Source organism: Saccopteryx leptura, chromosome 12 (assembly GCF_036850995.1).
Source record: "Saccopteryx leptura isolate mSacLep1 chromosome 12, mSacLep1_pri_phased_curated, whole genome shotgun sequence".
NCBI classification, from domain to species: domain Eukaryota; kingdom Metazoa; phylum Chordata; class Mammalia; order Chiroptera; family Emballonuridae; genus Saccopteryx; species Saccopteryx leptura.
In genome coordinates this window covers 14,521,020-14,537,484 of record NC_089514.1, presented here as the reverse complement: position 1 = coordinate 14,537,484, position 16,465 = coordinate 14,521,020, and the positions used below count along the sequence as shown (strand labels likewise).

General features: G+C 44.2%; 1 protein-coding gene across 2 annotated transcripts in view; it reads left to right on the top strand.

Annotated features, from left to right (window-relative positions):
- The first annotated feature begins 2,725 nt into the window (after window positions 1-2,725).
- SNX10 (sorting nexin 10) overlaps window positions 2,726-16,465 on the top strand; it is an 82,345-nt gene continuing 68,605 nt past the window's right edge. Inside the window, exons 1-2 of one of the 2 annotated variants that reach the window (XM_066354119.1) lie at window positions 2,726-2,957; window positions 13,659-13,715. The gene's annotated coding sequence lies outside the window, so the exon portion shown is untranslated. The remainder of the gene's footprint in view (window positions 2,958-13,658; window positions 13,716-16,465) is intronic. The other variant, XM_066354118.1, reaches the window with a different exon arrangement.

The following is a 16,465-nucleotide window of genomic DNA, read 5'->3' as shown; positions in this document are numbered from 1 at the left end:
ATTGATGCTTCCCTCTCCTCTACCCCCCTACCTTTCTCTCTCTCTCTGTCTCCTTTCTCTAAAGTCAATATATAAAATCATTAAAAAAGGAAAAGAAAGAAAAATGAGATATTAGGCTACATTTATTATTCTGCCATATAGTCACCAGCCAGCAAGTTCAGTGATGACACTGATAAGACAATTAAAACACAAGAAGAAACGATGCCATCAGATGTACGAGGTTGCGGCAGGTAACATGGCGTCTTGTTTTACAGCAAACCTTATTTTAATAAGTAGGAAGAGTGCATCCTAAAATAATGATAAAGTGTTCTGGTCACAAAGAAAGCTTCTTTTGTTAGATTAGTGCTTTACAATAGCATATACTTAATAGTCAAAATTCTAAGAAAGTACTTATATATTATTATCATGTTGTAAGGTGCCAAAAGCTGCAGAATTAATATTAATATTTTAGGAAGTTTAAAGAACATTTTGTTGATTTGGGCTGGGCATACAGAGAGGTTTTGTGGATGACCTCTCTGTACTTGTGTGATTAGCATAAAACCAATATGGCTGATGGCATTGTGTTGTAAATGCAGAAGAGGAAGGAGACTTGGATTCTCTGACCTTCCCCCATACCTATAGGGGAAAGATGAATAGCTAGCCAGGTACAAGAAGAAAAAGATTAAATTAAAATCTTTTCTTATACTGATGAACCATTTACAGGCATTTGTCCCTATGGAAACTACCCCTCCCCTCCTGAAAGCATGTAGTTAATGTATGTATCTCTAAACAAAAGGTATAAACTTATTCTGTGATGTCAAGTTTTTTCCCCTCCCATGTAAAATTAGAAGTATATAAATAGCCCCTGAACTATTTTTGGGGTCTGCACAATTTGGGTCTGTTGCCCTGTGTAAGGCCAGGAGCCGCCATCGTGGCCATTCACATGCAGGTTCGCATTGGATTCGGACAGTCGGTAAAGAAACAATGGAGCCAAGAACTGGTGAGCAATCATTTTAATCCTAGCTTGCACCTGGTGGGCAAGTAAAAACACACACTGGGCTCCAAAACCCACTCATTCAGTGCTCACAAAGCTACTGACTTACTCAAGTTTCCTAGAATCAAAGGTTTCTAGCTCACCAGCCTTATTCACCTCTGTTCCCCATCTCCTTCCTTCTCCTTGCACAAACTCTGAACAAACTGGCTTCTCCCTCAGCACTTCACCATCTTGGCTGCTTCTCCTGGCCTCCTCCACATGGCCTTTTTCTGCTCTCTGCTCTGCTCTCTCTGCTCTCTAATGCTAATCTCAGGAACCAAGAGAGCAAGCTCCTGGTCTGCCCCACTTTATAGTGCAGAAATCAAAATCTTTAATCCAATATACAAAATAGGGAAGTCTCTAATACAAAATCACCTATCTGAGGCAAAATGGAATTGCACCACCCCACATCAAAAAAGAGTGGGAAAAGCTTAGTCCTAAAACCAAGCCCCAGGCTACAAGGATCCTGCCTGCCCACAGCCTGCTCCCAGCACACGTTAATATCACCTGGGCGACAGGTTTCCATGTGGGCAGCGCCATCTTTAACAAAGTGAGCATAATATATTTTATCTGCCCAACACTCTGTGTCAGCCATATGTGGCTGGCATATTTAATAAACTTCCTCTTTTAATAAAACTTTTCAAAAACTTATTTGGACTACGTGCCTCTACAAAAAACCGTGAAATTGTGGATTGGGTACTTTACAACAATCATATTTGAATTCAAAGAATAGTAATGTGAAAAACCAACAAAGATAAGATCTCCTCAATACATGAAAAACTGTATGTCTCTATGGTGTACGAAAAAAATAATAAAGACTATATATAGTAGCCTGACCAGGCGGTGGCACAGTGGATGGAGTGTCGGACTGGGGATGCTGAGACCCAGGTTCGAGACCCCAAGGTTGCCAGTTTGAGTGCGGGCTCATCTGGTTTGAGCAAAGCTCACCAACTTGGACCCAAGGTCGCTGGCTTGAGCAAGGGGTTACTTGGTCTGCTGAAGGCCCGCAGACAAGGTACATATGAGAAAGCAATCAATGAACAACTAAAGTGTCACAATGCGCAATGAAAAACTAATGATTGATGCTTCTCATCTCTCTCCATTCCTGTCTGTCCCTCTGACTTTCTCTGTCTCTGTAAAAAAAAAAAAAAAAAAAAAAAAAAAAAAAAAAGACTGTATATAGTAAATACAGAAATCGGTTACATAGTCAATTATTCTCTATGCAAACAGGTGGGTCATATGCAGCCCAAGGTGGCATTTGGGAAATTATTCACTGATTCAGGCCCCTTGAAACATCTCATTTCTAGTTCCCAAAATTTTTATTTTGAAAGATTTTAAACCTACAGAACAGTTTGAAGACTCTTATAGGACACACCCATATCCCTCCACCTAGATTCCACTGTTAACATTCTATCCTTCTCATTTATCATATTATCTATTCCTTTCCCTAATCATGTATCCTCTCCCTAAAACGGCGGCGTTAGCCAGCTCATGTGGCTTTTCAGTAGTGATTCCAAACGATGCCACTCCTTCCTTCAGCATCCCAGCAAGCTGGGGGTATTTTCTCTAATCTGATTTCAGGGACCGGGGAGGGGGAATCCGGGCTCCGGAGCGCCGGCGCCCCCCCGCGGCTGCGCCGCTCGCGGCAGCCCAGCGGGCAGAGGGTCCGCCTGATCAGCCGACGGGCAGGAGGGCGGGGCACAGCGGGCGGCGCGGAGCAGCACCCGGGCGGAGCCGTGCGGTGGCCGCGACCCGGGCAGCGGAAGCCAGTGCCCCGGCTGCGGGCGTCAAGCGCGGGCACCAAGCGCGGGCGCGGGCGCGGGGCGCGCGGGACTGCGCTCGTGGGCGCACCTGGGCGCTCGCTACCGCCGCTGCCGGGCCTTTGAGTCAGCAAACTCCGCTGCCCGGTGACCCTCCGCTGCCTGACCGCTTGGAGCTGCCGCGCGTAAGTGACAGGAGATCTGCCAGGGAGGCCTTCCCCACGCCGCCGGGTGGGGACCGCAGCTAAGGGGCGAGTCATCCGCTCTTGCCTTTGCAGAGGCGCGGGGGGCCCTTCCCAGAGCGCCCAGGTGTCGCTCCCCGCTGGCTGGGCGGAGGTTTGGGTCTGCTGGCTTTGGAGCAGGGAGCTGCCGCCTCTCCTTGTTCGGAAGGGCACGGGACGCATGGATCCAGGGGTCGGGGCTAAAAGAGGAGAGTGGGGCACACGTGGAAGCTGGACGCCAGAACAAGTGCGGTGGCACCTGTCACCAGGCCGGTGTGGGTGGGTATTTTTTAAAATTCACAGAAGGGTAGCTTTGGGTTTAGATTATCGGGAGGGGTAGCAGGGTTTGTTTTTTTCCGTGGGATTGTGGGATGGAGAGAAAATCCACGTTGACTGAGTATCAGGGTTGTGCCGCCGGAAAGCAACAGCCTGTTTTCCAGTTCTGATGCATCATCGTTATGTTAGGATTAGACACAGGTGATGGAGGAGCGTGGTCAGCGCACTTAGAGCAACACGTCCTCCTGAAAGTGTTAAAGAAAAATTCAACTGAGTACATTTTAAAGATCTTACTGACGTTATTCGATGATTCATGAATCAGGCAGCATCCCATGTAGCAGGTAGAACAAAATGGAAGGCCTCCAGGCAGAAAGCGGTGGACGTGGAAGTTAGACTAGCAAAAATCGGATCGGTTTCGTGTGGAAAGGTCACCTTCCTTAGGGATTTATCAGCAGATTACCTCACTAGTACGACCAGACCAGGTAATTCCAGTTTGCCTGCTTTAGTTTCTACTCTTAGTAAAGACTGAAACTGTAATTAAACTAGGTATTGTCTTGGTTTAGTGATGTCAGGTTTAGCATAAGTAACTCCATTTTGGCCTTTTTTTTTTTTTTTTAAACAAAACGAAGGGCTTTTATTTCGGCAAGACACGTTTACATGTAGAAATAATGGCATTAGAAATTTAGCCAGATAGCTAGTTGTTTAGAGTGCTGTCCGCTAAACCAAGGTTGCAGGATTGCTCTATAATGAGGGCGCATGCAAGAATCAACCAATGAATGCATAAGTGGAACAACAAATCGGTGTTTCTGTCTCTCTCTCTAAAAATCAATCAATAAATAAAAAACTTTAAAAAAATTTAGAACACAAAGGAGGCTTTTATGTGATCTCATTCAAATCTTTTATTTTACAGATGGGGTAATTAAGGCCCTGGAGGGGAGTCATCCAGAATGTAGTCATTCACGTGGGAGTAGAAACAGGCCTAGATTCCTGTGGGGGCTGACAATGCTGCAGGGTTCCCCCCACGTTGGGGCCTGTGGGGTGAAGGTAGACTTGGGAAGGTTAGTCTCCTAGAATTATCCCTGGGCGAGAGGAGGTGATGTGGATGCCACTGGTGAGAACTGACTTCTCCATCCATGGACCAAGCTTAGCTGGGACTCCTCAGACCAGGGATAGAGGTGAGGTCAGGTGCTCCTGCTGCTTCTGCCATTACTTCCAATGATGCCTATTCCTAAGGCTTTTTTTTTTTTTTTTAAGGCATTGGCTGTTTTGAATAAAGATAGAAAAATAAAATACATCTAGAAGTGAATATATGGAGATGTGAAGTAGCGTGATTCGCACTGACTTGTATTTAACTGTATCGTTCTGTTTCTTCTTGCCCATCTATTTCATGCTCATTTTCGAAGTTACTGTTTCACTGAGGTGAGGAAACTGGCGTTGGAAGAGTGGGGACCTGTATAGGTGACGTCACTGCTCCTCACCAGGGCCCCCTTGACTGGCACTCTCCGCTTCTCTCCCCCACGCTGGGCTGGGGTGCGAACTTCCTCGTTTTACTAATGGGAAGGCCTCCTGGAGCTGGGTATCTGAAAAACAGAAATATACACCTTCATTCTTTTGTAAAAAACTATTGAGTTTAGAGAGAAGAGAGAGAGAGAAACGTCAATTTGTTGTTCCACTTGTTTTTGCATTCATTGGTTGATCATTGTATGAGTCCTGACCAGAGACTGAACCCACAACCTTGGTAGATCAGGGTGATATGCTAAACTGAGCCACTTGGCCAGCGCCTAACACATCCATTCTTTCCCAAATAAAAGTGTATGAATTAAAGATGAACATTTGTGTTCTATAGCAGCAGTTGGATGTGACTTTGGAGCACTCTTGGTATTATCCTCAGCCTTTAGATTTCTACTTTCATTTTTAAGCGTTCATTGGTTAGGTGAGCTATTTTGGGAAGTGGCTTGTTCTTTAACAACCTCGTGTGAAGGGCTAAGAACTAGTTGAGAGCAAGGTTCAGCCTTCGCAGTCTTTCATTTCTAAGAGTGACAAAGAAGGGCTTTGGGTCAGTCAGGTTGACCTCCATGGAGAGTGCCCCAAATTGGGTCTGTCATCACCAACCTGTCTCTTTCTCTTAGTAATCCAGTAGGTAGCAATTACTGTTTCTGTTCTCTAAGCCCTGTTCAAATACGAGGCTGTATGTGGTAGTGGTTACAACTTCTGGTTTCAGACTCATCAGAGTTGAAATGTTGGCATAATTAATTGCTAGCTGGGGTGCTACCAGCAAGGCACTTAACCTGAGTCAGATTTACCTTTTATTCAGAAATAAATTAATGATAATCCTTGTTCTCTGAATTGTTAATAACAATAACTGAAATTTATTGAACACTTGTGATACGAGAAACATTGTGAAGAATTTTTATGTGACAGTCTCTTTAATCCTCACAACAAACTTGTGAAGCAGATTCTATTTAAACTGGAGAAACTAAGGCATCAAGATATTTATGACTTCCCTAAACGAATCAGCTCATAATTTTAACCACCCACAAATGCGTCCCGGATTTGTATAATAGCTAATAACTATAAAGGTCTTAGTGTGTGCCAGGCCTTTTCAACCACTATGTGTATTAACAATCCTTGAGATGAGTAGTTTTCAGCCTTCCTGCCTCTATTTCACAGGTGAAGAAACTGAGCAACGGAGCCTAAGACAGACAACTAGAAAATGATGGAGCCAAGATTTGAACTAGGCAGCCCGGTCCTGGAGTGGGTACTCTCACTACACACCTGAAAACGAAGGTGAAGGGCTTAGCCAGGCCTCGGTCAAGGGCAACTCTTAATTGGCATTTTGTGTTTTGTTTTTTTTTACAGGGACAGAGAGAGTCAGAGAGAGGGATAGAGACAGACAGACAGGAATGGAGAGAGATGAGAAGCATTAATTATCAGTTTTTCTTTTCTTTTTTTTTTAATTTATTCATTTTAGATAGAGAGAGTGAGAGAGAGACAGAGAGAGAGAAGGGGGAGGAGCAGGAAGCATCAACTCCCATATGTGCCTTGACCAGGCAAGTGCAGGGTTTTGAACCAGCGACCTCAGCGTTCCAGGTCGACACTTTATCCCAGGGGTCTCAAACTCAACTCAGCATGTGGGCCGCAGAGCAAGATCACAACCGTTAGGCGCGGGCTGCACTAGGTCTACAAAAGGCAACTGTTACGCAACACTTTTCTCACTGCAGTTGAAAACAAAAAAAAATCAGTACAACAAGCACAATCGTACATGCAGTTTACTCAGTGTCACAAAACGACCAGAAACTGTAGTTCGCATCACAACTGCTGTTAACTAAGCTAATATCTAGCTAGGATGCTAGAGAAATGAAAAATACAAGTAGGCCCCTAGGCTTACTTAATTTTATCCAAAATATTTTGAACTTCGTGGATTAGTCTGCGGGCCGCACAAAATTGTTCAGCGGGCCGCATGCGGCCCGTGGGCCACGAGTTTGAGACCCCTGCTTTATCCACTGCACCACCCTAGGTCAAGCAATCATCAGTTTTTCATTGCGACACCTTAGTTGTTCATTGATTGCTTTCTCATATGTGCCTTCACCACGGGCCTTCAGCAGACCGAGTAACCCCTTGCTTGAGCCAGTGACCTTGGGTCCAAGCTGGTGAGTTTTTTGCTCAAGCCAGATGAGCCCACGCTCAAGCTGGCGACCTGGGGTCTCGAACCTGGATCCTCCACATCCTAGTCTGACGCTCTATCCACTGCGCCACTGCCTTGTCAGGCAATTGGCATTTTCATTTATTTCTCCCTAGTGACCAGTCCCTCCTCCTAGTTTCTGCAGGAGGCACTTTTAGTTTTGTTAATGATTCAACTTTGCCTAAGGTTCTGTGATTCTGTATGCATTTCTGCTGTCTTCTCTGTTATCTCTAAAAGCTTGTGGTAGTTCTCAGTGATCTTGACCCTGGAAATATAGAGATAGGCTTTAGGGAGTCTGTGAACCCCTTGAAAATGTATGACTTCATGTCTATGTGCAAAAGTACACTATTCTGTGGGAGAGAAGCCACAGCTTATTGTAGATTCTTTTTTTTTTTTTTCTTTTTCATTTTTCTGAAGCTGGAAACAGGGAGAGATAGTCAGACTCCCGCATGCGCCCGACCGGGATCCACCCGGCACGCCCACCATGGGGCGAGGCTCTGCCCACCAGGGGCAATGCTCTGCCCATCCTGGGCGTCGCCATATTGCGACCAGAGCCACTCTAGCGCCTGAGGCAGAGGCCACAGAGCCATCCCCAGCGCCCGGGCCATCTTTGCTCCAGTGGAGCCTTGGCTGCGGGAGGGGAAGAGAGAGACAGAGAGGAAAGCGCGGCGGAGGGGTGGAGAAGCAAATGGGCGCTTCTCCTGTGTGCCCTGGCTGGGAATCGAACCCGGGTCCTCCACACGCTAGGCCGATGCTCTACCGCTGAGCCAACCGGCCAGGGCCTACTGTAGATTCTTAAAGGGTCAGCTGTGGCGGAAAGAAAGGTTAGTAATGACTACTATTTTATTTTAATAATCTATTTTTTTAAATGAGACAACTGAGACCCAGACTAACTTAATCTGAACTATGCAGCTGGTTAGAGATAGAACAGGGACTAACACCCAGGTCTGCCGCCTTCCAGTCTCGCATTCTTTCCATCACACCCCAGCATTTCTCTTTGGAGTAGGTCGTACCTGGTGAATCAGTTACAAAAGCCAGGAGACTCCTGGTTCGCCCACTGGGCTGCCACAGTGTGTGAGAGACCAGCACAGAGGAGATGCCTGTCAAAATACAACACCCTTTGGCATGACATCTTGTTAGCTGACCTACTCTACTGCGATTTAGGATGAGGGTTTACATCTCTGAAAGATACAAACCGGGCCTGACCAGGCGATGGCGCAGTGGATAGAGCGTCGGACTGGGATGCAAAGGACCCAGGTTCGAGACCCTGAGGTCGCCAGCTTGAGCATGGGCTCATCTGGTTTGAGCAAAAGCTTACTAGCTTGAGCCCAAGGTTGCTGGCTCAAGCAAGGGGTTACCCGGTCTGCTGAAGGCCCACGGTCAAGGCACGTATGAGAAGGCAATCAATGAACAATTAAGGTGTTGCAATGCACAACAAAAAACTAATGATTGATGCTTCTCATCTCTCTGTTCCTGTCTGTCTGTCCCTGTCTGTCCCTCTCTCTGACTCTGTCTCTGTAAAAACAAACAAACAAACAAACAAAAAAAAGATACGAACCGGGAAGTTAAAAATTGTTTAGGTAGAAAATGGGGAAAGATTCAGAACATGCATTGGTTGAAACACAAGGAGGCCACTCAAGCCTCTTGGTAGACTTTGTAGTGTTGAAAAGTTTTTTTTGGTGAGAGATTTGTAAATTCAAGCAAAATTTCGTGAAGTCTGAAATGTGTGTGTGTGTGAATCACGGGGAAGGAAGGCCACCTCCAGGCCAAAGGTTGATGCTCTCATGACTGAATAAGACTAACAGACCATGAGACTTTTCTGTATCAGTTTAGGCCAGCCCTTTGACTTTATTTAATTTTTTACAAACTGATAACGTTTACCTGGAAAAATAGATTTGTACTTACAGGCCATATATTTTGTAATGTACTGTTCAGCCTTACATTAAAATATGTCATATAGGGTCAGGAATAGGGGGTCTGTAAACGGTTCGATTGTAAAGATAGGAATTGAGTGTATGATGAAGTTGATTGAGGTAAAGCCTGTTGGGACAGTTGGCTGTTCACTTAGGAAAGAATGAGATACATGCCTCACACCATTCATACAAGTCAGTTCCGCTTAGGGTAACGATTAAATGTCAGAACTAAAATTATAGATCTTAAAATATATACACATATATAAGATGGTTTTGAAAAATAACTAAAGGACGAAAAGCTTCAACAAGTTTAATAAAACCCAGAAACTCTAAAGGATAATAGTGATCTAACTTCAGAAAACATACTTCTCTAAGGAAAAAGGGGTCATAAAGTTAAAGGCAGATGACAAAGTTAATAAAGCAAACAGTTGCTATAGGTATAACGGAACTCTTAAGAATCAATAGAAAAAATAATCCAATACAAATATGGGCCAAGACTATTCACTCACATATGTATATTAAAATGCTTAATTAATAGATAAATATGGATTAAAAACAACAAAGAGAGCCTGAATTGGTGGTGGCACAGTGGATAGACTGTGTTGACTTGGGACACTGAGGTCCCAGTTTCAAAACCCCAAGGTCGCTGGCTTGAGCCAAAAGGTCTGTGGCTTGAGCCCAAGGTTGCTGGCTTGAGCAAGGGGTCACTGGTTCAACTGGAGTCCCTTGGTCAAGGCACATATGAGAAAGCAATCGATGAACAACTAAGTGGCATAACTACGAGTTGATGCTTCTCATGTCTCTCCCTTCCTGTCTCTCTCTTTCAAAAAACAAACAAACAAAAAAGAGAGCATTTTTTCTTAGGGTGATAACATCCGGAGTTGTCGAGGGTATGGAACAATACATGGTCACCATATATTTTAGTGGGAGTATAAATTGGTACAACCTTTTGGGAGGGCACTTTGGCAGTGTTTAGAACACTTAAAAGATTCACATTCTTTCTGATGTAGCAGTTCCATTTCTAGGACTTGATCCCTCAGAAATACTTGCCTACTTGAATAAAGGAAGAAGTTGCCATAAACGAGCTGGTATGGAGAGAATGTCCATTTTATATTTAAGTAATAAAAGCAATGTGCAGGACAGTAGGTATAGTATGATCTCATTTCTTGAAAAAATAAAGCCTGGAAGGATATGGTCCAAGTAGTAGAGAGTCGTTGCCTTTTTGGGAGTGGAATTAGAAAGGGATGGTAGTATGGAGAACTCCATCAATAGATTTCTATTATTTTAAACTTTTAAATTTTGAAATAAATTTAAACCTACAGAGAAAAAAATTACCAACATAGTAAACCTCTTATTTTTAAGAATAATGAGTATCTAGTACTAAAAAAACCCCAAAATACTAAAAATACCCACAATACTTAAGAATGCCTATGATAAAAATGACATAATGACATAAAAGCCTGGGTAGGGGATGACCTCTCCTGGTGTGGAGGGAGGGCTCAGTTCTCGGTTTCCAGGCGAGGATTCCTAGCCTCCATTCCTGCTACTCTTTCCAAAGATTTGCCCCAGCCTCCACACCTGAAGTTTTATGTAGCAAGAAGATTGCTCAATCTAGAACAGGGGTCTCAAACTCAACTCAGCATGTGGGCCGCACTAGGTCTACAAAAAGCAACTGTTACGCAACACTTTTCTCACTGCAGTTGAAAACAAAAAAAAATCAGTACAACAAGCACAATCATACATGCAGTTTACTCAGTGTCACAAAATGACCAGAAACTGTAGTTCGCATCACAACTGCTGTTAACTAAGCTAATATCTAGCTAGGATGCTAGAGAAATGAAAAATACAAGTAGGCCCCTAGGCTTACTTAATTTTATCCAAAATATTTTGAACTTCGTGGATTAGTCTGCGGGCCGCACAAAATTGTTCGGCGGGCTGCATGCGGCCCGTGGGCCGCGAGTTTGAGACCCCTGATCTAGAAGTACATGTACCCCGGGTTGTGTGGTTGTTAAGCATTTAAAAAATATCAGCATTCATCTCTCTCAACTTATTGATAGTTTCGTTTCCTGGTGTAGCGCACAACTAGTTCCGTTATCTTTTCATTGGTATCTTCTCAGCATCCTCCTCCACCCTCAGCAAGCGTCTAACCAGGGGCTCCTGGCCTGGACACTGAAGATCTCATGTTATCCACCTGTGCAGTTAAAAATATATATTTTCTTGCCCTCAAGAAATATGGCTCTTTAATAGCAGAACTTACAATGAACTACAAAGTAGATGTCCTTGATTTTTTTTGCACCCCCCGGATAGCCTGGATGCTTTCAGGAAGATAAGAAAGGGGAGTCTGGAACCGCTTTCCGATTTAGCCTGGACATTGCTAATGGTCCCCTCCATTAGCAAGCCCTGGATTCCTGGAGATGGAAGAACAGAGGGAATTAAAGGGGGCGCCAGAGGGCAAGACCGACTTCACCTAGGACCTGTGTCCAGGTGTGTGATCAAGCTTCCTGACTTGTTCCAGGATCCTTTTACAGGGTTGGCACAATGACATACTTTAGGAGAGAGATGGGGACCGACGCTTCTGCAGGACTCACCGCATCATATCACTGGATCCTGTGAAATAGGAATTATTACAGCCAGTTTCTGCTGTTAAGACATTTCATGACTTGCCCCCAGAGCTGCTCCCCTGCTCCAGGCTGTGGTTATTCCCAGTGCCTCTCTCTTGTCAAGCTCATGAACTCAAAGGGTTCAAAGCGCAGAGCAGAGCGAGGGGCTTTGTATGTAGGGAACTTATGCTCCTTAGAAATTATGAATACAGACACACAAAGAAAGAGTTTGTTCTGACGTGATGATTTCCTTCCTCTTTCTTACGTAGCAGCTCTTCTTATTGTAGTATGGCATCTGGAGGGGCTGGGAGAAGGTGGCTGTTCCCACAGCGCCCCATGCCACTGCCTGGGTTGGGGGTGGTGTCACCATTGCTCTGTATTCTGGTGTCTCAGAGCAGGAGACCAGAGTCCTTGTATCAGCTACCCATGGGTGCTCAGACCCTGAGATCTGAGCTCCTTCTGCCCAAATGCACATGAAAACTCAGGAAGTCAATTTAATGATTTCCTAGGAGGTGCAGACCAGATGTGGCTTTTCCTAGTCAGTTTATTTTCCTTAGGAAGCATTGACAAACTATGCCCTTGTTTTAAGAGTCTGTAGATAACACATGTCAAATGCTCTTGGGTTAGTCAGTACCTTAGGCAAGTAGTGTAAGGAATAATAACTTTGACATTTTATCTACTTTTCTTTTGTGGCAGAGACAGAGAGAGTCAGAGAGAGGGATAGATAGGGACAGACAGACAGGAAAGGAGAGAGATGAGAAACATCAATTCTTTGTTGTGGCTCCTTAGTTGTTCATTGATTGATTTCTCATATGTGTCTTGGCCGTGGGGCTACAGCAGACAGAGTGACCCCTTGCTCAAGCTAGCGACCTTGGGCTCAAGCTGGTGAGCCTTGCTCAAACCAAATGAGCCTGCGCTCAAAATGGCGACCTCAGGGTCTCGAACCTGGGTCCTTCGCATCCCAGTCCAAGGCTCTATCCACTGCGCCACCGCCTGGTCAGATGACATTTTATCTACTTTTTAAAAGACTTTCTTAATGTCTTCTTTTAGCCTTTATGGGTCAAGGTCAGACAGTAGGCATCCATGGGTAAATTATCTTGCAGGGGGAAAGCCAAGGTGCATGTTTCATGTGTGTGGGCTAGTTTCAGAGCCTCACAATTTAAGTATTCTGTTCCCGTAAATATTACTTACAGTCCCATCTGACAGAACAGATACTTAATGAGAAAAAAAAAGAAAAATAAATTTTCATGGCGGGGAGAGGGGTGGGGAAGGAGAGACAGAGAGAGTTGTTCCACTTAGCTGTTCCCTTCAGTTGTGCACTCATTGATAACCCCTCCTCTGTGCCCTGACCGGGGATCCAGCCCACGCCCTTGATGCACTGGGATGATGCTTTATCCACTGAGCCACCAGGCTAGTACAGAAAAATAAAATATTAAAGGAATAAGTCTTTTGTGATCTTGAGGAAGAGACCTCAGCAGTGGCCCCCTCAAGGGCCTTGAAAAAGTCTACAGGGGACAGTGGATAGTGACAATAGCTAACAGCGAGCTCCGGGCACAGCCTCCATATTTGCTCCTTTGATCGTCACAGCAGATCCGTGAGATATGCAGTTATCCCCTACTTACTGACAGGGAAACTGGGGCACAGAGCTGTGAAGTAATTTACCTTGGTGAAGAGGCCGAATAAAAGTTCACAGTTAGGCTGTTTGCGGTAGAACAGCTATACTTTCGCATTCACTGGGTCCCTACCATTCCTAAAACTGAAACTGTTACTCAAGGCTGAAGTCTCTCTCCTTGTGTGCCCCTCAGGTTACTTGCCAGTTCTTCATAGCTGGACTGATGTCACTTGGGGCAGATTTGGACTTGACCAGTGGGTCACAAGTATCTTAACTTGCCTCCCCAGCGGCAGCTTTTGTGACAGAGGCTGTGAGCAGAGTGTTATTTCCACTGTGGCGCAATGCTTTTCCTGTTCGAAAGAGAATGTATCACTCAGTTTAAAAGAAGAACATTAAAAAAAAAAAAAAAAAAAAGAACATTTAATGCTGACTTTTGTCTCTAATTTGCATACCTGTACCCTTTTCTTATCTTAGCCTCAAACTGTTTTCCAAATGCCTGAAGACTGTTCCGTGTTGATGTCCTACAGCGTCCCAGCTGTTCCCATCTGCACTCACCCCCCTCCCTCTTACCTCTAAACACAGGTCCCGTCCAACTTCCTCCTTCTGCTGGTGACACAGTCCTCTTCCAGTCACCCCTCGGTGAGTCACTCTCGACTGGCTTCTCACTCTTGTGTTCTGTGTTTAAGTTTTTCTTCTATATATATATATATTATATATATATAACATGTATAATATATATACCTTTATATTGCATATCTCTATTACTGTATATGTATCTAATATATCTATTATATATATATCTAATTATATCTATATATAAAAATATATTTATATATATCATATAAATATATATACCTATATATTCTACACACACACATACATATATTTGATTTTATATATATATATATATATATATATATATATATATATATATATATGCACTGGGATGATGCTTTATCCACTGAGCCACCAGGCTAGTGCAGAAAAATAAAATATTAAAGGAATAAGTCCTTTGTGATCTTGAGGAAGAAACCTCAGCAGTGGCCCCCTCAAGGGCCTTGAAAAAGTCTACAGTGGATAGTGGATAGTGACAATAGCTAACAGTGAGCTCCAGGCACAGCCTCCATATTTGCTCCTTTGATTTTCACAGCAGATCCGTGAGGATATATAAAAAATCAAATCTACTTTTCTGGTTGTATGGCTCGATTGGTTAGAGCATCATCTGGAAGCACAGAGGTTTCTGGGTCGATCCCTGATCAGGGCACATACAAGAACGTATTAATGTTCCTGTCTCTCTCTCTCTCTCCCTTCCTCTCTCTCTAAAATCAATAAAATGAACATTAAAAAATATTTTAAAATCAAATCTATTTAAATAGGTTGGATTTTTTTCGGTCAGTGTTAGGTTCACAGCAAAACTGAGGGCAAGTGCGGGGCGGGGAGATGGTGGGCGGGGAGATGGTGTAGACTGCCCGCTTCCCCTTCCTCGTCAGCTTCAGCACAGAGCGGTGCAGACGCTGTCACAATCAGTGAGCCTACATGGACACATCATTATCACCCGAAGTCCACACTTTACATCAGGGTTCACTCACTGTGTCACATACTCTGTGGCTTTTGACAAATATATGGTGTGCCCACCATTATAGTATCGTACAGAACAGTTCCACCGTCTCCCAAATCCTCTGTCCTCTGCTTCTTGTTATTTTCAAGTGTTTTTTTTTTTTTTTTTTCCATCTCCCTCACCCTCCTTAAGTTCCTGATCTCTGGCTGGCTGGTGGATTCTGTTGGAATCCATGGGAGTCCGAAAGACCAGAGTAACAGGCTTTATTGAAAGGAAGAAAGGAACCCTGCCGGGCACTTCTCTTGGGGAGAAGAGTGCCGGTTACAGACTAGGGGCGAGTTATATAGTGTTTGGGAGAGCCTGAGGGGATACTGAGGCAAAAGTCCTGGTATGTCTGGAATACTCCTCCTTGGGGGGCTTCGAGCATGTGGGTGTTGAATCAAAAGTCCTGGTGTGTCTGGAGCCCCTCCTTGGGGTGGCTTCTCAGCTTTTTGGAATTCCTCTGTCTCAGGGTCAATAGTCCAGTAAGGGTGAGGTCTGACAGATAAGGGGAACATCAAGAGGGCAGTTTGGAATTCACGTATCTATCAGATTCCAGCAGCCCCCTAATGTGTTGTAAAGTACCATACTTTACTTCCACGGGATTACGTAGAGACACAAAGTCCAAATGAATTTTTGAGGAGTTTTATTGATTAAGCCGGCTGCATATGACTAACATGGGGCATAGCTGACCCAAATTGTGCAGTGCCGAATATAGCTCTGAGGCTGGTTATATACCCTTGACCACATACAGCTTGGGTGGAGCATGACAGCATGACATAATCATTAACAAGCTTGTAACATTTGTCTAGAGCAGGGATAGTCAACCTTTTTATAACTACTGCCCACTTTTGTATCTCCGTTAGTAGTAGAATTTTCTAACCGCCCACCAGTTCCACAGTAATGGTGATTTATAAAGTAGGGAAGTAACTTTACTTTATAAAATTTATAAAGCAGAGTTACAACAAGTTAAAGCATATAATAATAATTACTTACCAAGTACTTTATGTTGGATTTTTGCTAAGTTTGGCAGAATAAATCTTTATAAAACAACTTGCTATAGTTAAATCTATCTTTTTATTTATACTTTGATTGCTCTGCTACTGCCCACCATGAAAGCTGGAACACCCACTAGTGGGCGGTAGGGACCAGGTTGACTACCACTGGTCTAGAGGATCTATAAAAGACGTTAAAAGTTCTAAGGTAACACAATAGTGATGTCGTTTTACATATTAAAGACATTCATAAATCTTTTAGTGTCTATCTCCCCTTTGCCTAGAGGTATGCGTTACTCTCAGGATTCCAGGAAGGGAGGGAGAGTTAAAATCAGTGTAGGGTGGTATGTAAATTTTGTCTCTTATTAAAAGGGAAAGGAAGGTTTTCAGATAATCTTAATCCTTTCAGAGAATTATAGTTAAACTCAATGACCCAGTCATCCTGGTAAGTCAGGAAACTCCCACGTCCTTTTCTCTCTATTCTCTAAGGGAAAGGACATGGCAAGAAACCTGACTTTCTCTCCTGAAATACTAATATTAATTTTTTTTTTTCATTTTTCTGAAGCTGGAAACAGGGAGAGACAGTCAGACAGACTCCCGCATGCGCCCGACCGGGATCCACCCGGCACGCCCACCAGGGGCGATGCTCTGCCCATCAGGGGGCGATGCTCTGCCCATCCTGGGTGTCGCCATGTTGTGACCAGAGCCACTCTAGCGCCTGAGGCAGAGGCCACAGAGCCATCCCCAGCGCCCGGGCCATCTTTGCTCCAATGGAGCCTTGGCTGCGGGAGGGGAAG